The following is a 6,034-nucleotide window of genomic DNA, read 5'->3' as shown; positions in this document are numbered from 1 at the left end:
TCCATCAGCAAGCGTGAACCTGCCTGGTGGAAGGAGACCTGGCCTCGCTTGGCCCCCTCAGTCAAGCAGTCGATGGATCAATCAGCGGTGATTCCCGGGCACCCCGGCCCAGCTTCCCGGCTCGGCCGGCGAGGGGGGCGTGGGGTTGGGAGAGGGGTGGGCTCTTCGCCTCCCGCCCTCTTCCCATCTCACCACCTTCTTTTCTTCTCTTCTTTTCTTCTCTAGAGAAGCAGCGTGGCTCAGTGGAAAGAGCCCGGGCTTTGGAGTCAGAGGTCATGAGTTCGAATCCCAGCTCTGCCACTTGTCAGCTGTGTGACTCTGGGCAAGTCACTTCACTTCTCTGGGCCTCGGTTACCTCATCTGTAAAATGGGGATTAAGACTGTGAGCCCCATGTGGGACAACCTGATTCCCCTGTGGCTACCCCAGCGCTTAGAACAGTGTTCTGCACATAGTAAGCACTTAACAAATACCAACATTATTATTATTATTATTATTCTCTTCTCCCTCAGCTCTTCCCGTTTCCCTTTTCCCTGTGCTCACCTCATCCTTCTTCCAGCCATTTTGTGGGACTTCCTCATCTTTGGCATGGGAACCAGAGTCGCTAATGAATCAGATGCTTCACCCTCTCCTTCCTTCCCACCTTCCCTCCCTCTCTCTCTTTCTCTCATTATCACTCTCTTTTTATAATAATAATAATAATGTTGGTATTTGTTAAGCGCTTACTATGTGCAGAGCACTGTTCTAAGCGCTGGGGTAAACACAGGGGAATCAGGTTGTCCCACGTGGGGCTCACAGTCTTAATCCCCATTTTACAGACGAGGGAACTGAGGCACCGAGAAGTTAAGTGACTTGCCCACAGTCACACAGCTGACAAGTGGCAGAGCTGGGATTCGAACTCATGAGCCCTGACTCCAAAGCCCGTGCTCTTTCCACTGTGCCACGCTGCTTCTCTTTTTTATCTCCCTCTCTGCCTCCTCGCTCCCTTTCTCTTGCCCCTCCTCTCCCTCTCTCTTTCCCTCCTTCCTTTCATTCATTCATTCATTCAGTCATATTTATTGAGCGCTTAGTGTATGCAAGCACTGTACTAAGCTCTTCCTCTTTTCGTCCTTCCCTCCCTCCCTCTTCCCCCTCTTTCCTTCCCTTCTTCCATCTCTCTCTCCCCCTCCCTCTCTCCATCTCTGTCTTTCCCTCCCTCGCCCTGTTCCTCCCCTCCCTATTTCTCTCTCGCTTTCCCTCTTTCTCTCTCCCCCCAACTCTCGTTCTCTCCCCCCCACTTCTCGGCCTGCCACCAGTTTGGTAGCCTGCCCCTTGGCCAAGGCTCAGGGAGGGAGTCAGTCAATTGTATTTATTGAGCGCTTACTGTGTGCAGAGCACTGTACTAAGCGCTTGGGAGAGTATAACAATAGACATATTCCCTGCCCACGGTGAGTTTACGGCCCAGAGCGGGAGAAAGACGTTACTATAAATAAGGAGTGCAAGGCCCCGGACGGGGAGGGAGAGCCCAGGCCCGGGGCCTGTGGGGCCTGCCTCTCTGCCCAAGGCCATCTTGGGTGGGGGCCGTGGCGGAGGCCGGCAGGAAGGGGACAGCAGGCTTGGGATGGAGGAGGTGTGAAGCAGGAGCAGCGACCCTGCCAATGGCCCACCCCCTCCGGAGCGTGGCTCAGTGGAAAGAGCGTGGGCTTTGGAGTCGGGGTTCATGAGTTCGAATCCCAGCTCTGCCACTTGTCAGCTGTGTGACTGTGGGCAAGTCACTTCACTTCTCTGTGCCTCAGTTCCCTCATCTGTAAAATGGGGATTAAGACTGTGAGCCCCACGTGGGACAACCTGATTCCCCTATGTCTACCCCAGCGCTTAGAACAGTGCTCGGCACATAGTAAGCGCTTAACAAATACCAACATTATTATTATTATTATTATCACAGTGAAATGACTTGGCCAAGGTCATACGACAGGCACGGGATTGGAGCCATCCGCTAGGCCTTGCTGCCTCTTGAGGTGGGGGGTTGGAGATGGCGAGAAGCACAGCAGGAATCCCGGGAGATGGCTGGTGGACGTGGACACCGTACTCTGTAATGGGGGCTGGGTTGTGGCCCAAGCGCTTAGTACAGTGCTCTGCGTACACCGAAGCGCTCAACAAAACCCATTGGTTGGTGGCTAGTCGCTTCAGCCATCGATGGATCCTGGAGGTAAAACACGTGCGTGTGTGCGTGGCCATGTACCGTTCCCGCGGGAATATGACCGGCAGGGACCAGAGAGGGAAATGGCACCGAACGCCGACAGTGGACTCCTTCAACTCAGATTTCCAGTCCAGAATTCCCGGGGCCAAAGCCGGGTCCTCGTTCCCGGTGGGAGACTCCGTCCCGATGGTCGGTGAAGGCGCGGAAGTGAAACAGTGAAGACACCGACGCATCCCCTGCTCTTCGGGGGGACCTCGGGCCAGTTACTTCACCTCTCTCCGGGCCTTGGTTTCTTCTCACTCATTCATTCCATCCATCGTATTTATTGAGCGCTTACTATGTGCAGAGCACTGGACTAAGCGCTAGGAATGGACCGTTCGGCAACAGAGAGAGACCATCCCTGCCCGACGACGGGTCTCTCTGCCAAGAGGCCAACACCTGCCTTTCCCCATCTGTCCGGGATGCCGGGAGGACAGAGTGGGATGAGTTTGTGAAAGAACGGCTGGGAAAAAATAAAGGCGCTGGACAAAGTCGAAGTGTGAAGTGCTTCAGCCCGGGTCGCTGAGGAGGGAGAGGCGGGGGAAGAGGGGACGGTCCTTGCTGGGTCACCCTGGGGGGAGAGGGTCAGGTCAGGAGGCCCGGCCCGGTCAGTGGTGCGGGGGGAGGGGGATGCTAGAGAAGCAGTGAGCTCAGTGGAAAGAGCCCGGGTTTAGGAGTCAGGTCATGGGTTCTAATCCCGGCTCCGCCACTTGTCAGCTGGGTGACTTTGGCCAAGTCACTGGACTTCTCTGTGCCTCAGTGACCTCATCTGTAAAATGAGGGTGATGACTGTGAGCCCCATGTGGGGCAACCTGATGACCTGGTATCTCTCCCAGCACTTAGAACAGTGCTCTGCACATAGTAAGCGCCTAACAAATATCACCACCATCATCATCAATTGATTCTTGATTCTATTTATTGCCGTTGTTCTTGTCTGTCTGTCTCCCCCGATTAGACTGTAAGCCCATCAAAGGGCAAGGACTGTCTCTATCTGTTACCGACTTGTACATTCCAAGCGCTTAGTCCAGTGCTCTGCACATAGTAAGCGCTCAATAAATACTATTGAATGAATCATCGTCATTATCCTGCTCCGCCACTTGTCTGCTGTGTGACCTTGGGAAAGTCACTTCACTTCTCTGGGCCTCAGTCACCTCATCTGTAAAATGGGGATTGAGACTGTGAGCCCCATGTGGGACAGGGACTTTGTCCAACCCGATCTGTTTGTATCCACCCCAGGGCTTAGGACAGTGCCTGGCACATAGTTAAGCGCTTAACAAATAGCATAATTAAATTAAATTAAAATCATGAAGGATTTTAGGAGGTCGTCGCCTCCGAGGCGGATGGGGGCGGGGCCGGAGGGGGCGGGGCCGGAGGGGGCGGGGCCAGGAGGATAATAAATGATGGCATTTGTTAAGCGCTTACTATGTGTCAAGCACTGTTCTAAACGCTGGGGGAGATCCAATCTCCCCCGATTAGACTGTAAACCTGTCCTTGGGCAGGGATTGTCTCTATCTGTTGCCGAATTGTCCATTCCAAGCGCTTAGTACAGTGCTCTGCACATAGTAAATACGATTGAATGAATGAATAAATACAAGCTAATCAGGTTGTCCCACGTGGGGCTCCCAGTCTTCCCCATTTTACCGATGAGGTCACTGAGGCCCAGAGAAATGAAGTGACTTGCCCAAAGTCACACAGCTGACAAGTGGAGGAGCCGGGATTCGAACCCATGACCTCTGACTCCCAAGCCCGGGCTCTTTCCACTAAGCCACGCTGCTTCTCCGAATCATAAGAATAATGATGGGTATTTGTTGAGCGCCTCCTATGCGCCAGGCACTGTTCTAAGCGCTGGGGGAGATAGAATTAATGTTGGTATTTGTTAAGCGCTTACTATGTGCAGAGCACTGTTCTAAGCGCTGGGGGAGATACAGGGTAATCAGGTTGTCCTATATGAGGCTCACAGTCTTCATCCCATTTTACGGATGAAGTTCATCAGGTGGCCCCAGGTGGAACTCCCAGTCTTCACCCCTGTTTGACAGATGAGGGAACTGAGGCCCAGAGAAGTGAAGTGACTGGCCCAAGGTCACCCAGCTGACAGGGGCTTAATGGTATTTGTTAACAATAATAATAATGATGTTGGTATTTGTTAAGTGCTTACTATGTGCAGAGCACTGTTCTAAGCGCTGGGATAGACACAGGGGAATCAGGTTGTTCCACGTGGGGCTCACAGTCTTAATCCCCATTTTCCAGATGAGGTAACCGAGGCCCAGAGAAGTGAAGTGACTTGCCCACAGTCACACAGCTGACAAGTGGCAGAGCCGGGATTCGAGCTCATGACCCCTGACTCCAAAGCCCGTGCTCTTTCCACTGAGCCACGCTGCTTCTCAATAATGTTGGTATTTGTTAAGCGCTTAACTATGTGCCAGGCACTGTACTAAGCGCTGGGGTGGATGCAAGCGGATCGGGTTGGTCACAGTCCCTGTCCCCCGCGGGGCTCAGTCTCAAACCTCATTTTGCAGATGAGGGAACTGAGGCCCAGAGAAGTGAAGTAATAATAACAATAATGTTGGTAACTGTTAAGCGCTTACTATGTGCCGAGCACTGTTCTAAGCGCTGGGGGAGATAGAGGGAAGCAGCGTGGCTCAGTGGAAAGAGCCCGGGCTTGGGAGTGAGAGGTCATGGGTTCGACTCCCGGCTCTGCCACTTGTCAGCTGTGTGACTGTGGGCAAGTCACTTCACTTCTCTGGGCCTCGGTTCCCTCCTCTGTAAAATGGGGATTCACTGGGAGCCTCCCGTGGGACAACCTGATGACCCTGGATCTCCCCCAGCGCTCTGCGCATAGCAAGCGCTTAATTCAATAGTATTTCTTGAGCGCTTACTATGTGCAGAGCACTGTACTAAGCGCTTGGAACGAACAAGTCGGCAACAGATAGAGACGGTCCCTGCCGTTGGACGGGCTTACGGTCTGATCGGGGGAGACGGACAGACGAGAACGATGGCGATAAATAGGGTCGAGGGGAAGAACATCTTGTAAAAACCGATGGCGACTAAATAGAATCGAGGCGATGTACATTTCATTAACAAAATTAACAAAATAAATAGGGTAATGAAAATATAGACAGTTGAGCGGACGAGTAGGGTGCTGAGGGGATGGGAAGGGAGAGGGGGAGGAGCGGAGGGAAATGGGGGGAAAAGAGGGTTAAGCTGCGGAGAGGTAAAGGGGGGGTGGTAGAGGGAGAAGAGGAGCTCAGTCTGGGAAGGCCTCTCGGAGGAGGTGAGTTTTAAGAAGGGTTTTGAAGAGGGGAAGAGAATCAGTTTACAAATACCAACGTTATTATTAGGGGGTCATCAGGTTGTCCCCCGTGGGGCTCCCAGTCATCGTCCCCATTTTCCAGATGAGGGAACTGAGGCCCAGAGAAGGGCAGTGACTTGGCCACAGCCCCCCAGCTGACAAGTGGCGGAGGCGGGATTGGAACCCACGGCCTCTGACTCCCCAGCCCGGGCTCTTTCCACCGAGCGGCGCTGGTGCTCCAGGCTGGGGGGGCGGGGTCATGCACCTGTCGGCCCCGCCTCCCTCCTCCTCCTCCTCCTCCTCCTCCTCCTCCTCTTCCTCCTCTTCCTCCTCTTCCTCTTCTTCCTCCCGCTGCTGCTCCATCCTCTTCCCCTCCGCCCCGCCCCGGACCTGCTGCTGCTGCTGCTGCTGCTGCGGCGGAAGGGCGGAGCAGGTTCCGGCCCGGCTCGGCTCGGCCCGGCTCGGCCCGGCTCGTTTCGGCCCGGCTCGGCTCGGCCCGGCCCGGCTCGGCCCGGCCCGGCTCGGCCCG

This window comes from Ornithorhynchus anatinus, chromosome 7, assembly GCF_004115215.2.
Source record: "Ornithorhynchus anatinus isolate Pmale09 chromosome 7, mOrnAna1.pri.v4, whole genome shotgun sequence".
In the NCBI taxonomy this organism is placed as follows: Eukaryota; Metazoa; Chordata; class Mammalia; order Monotremata; family Ornithorhynchidae; genus Ornithorhynchus; species Ornithorhynchus anatinus.
Note: the sequence above shows the minus strand (reverse complement) of the source record.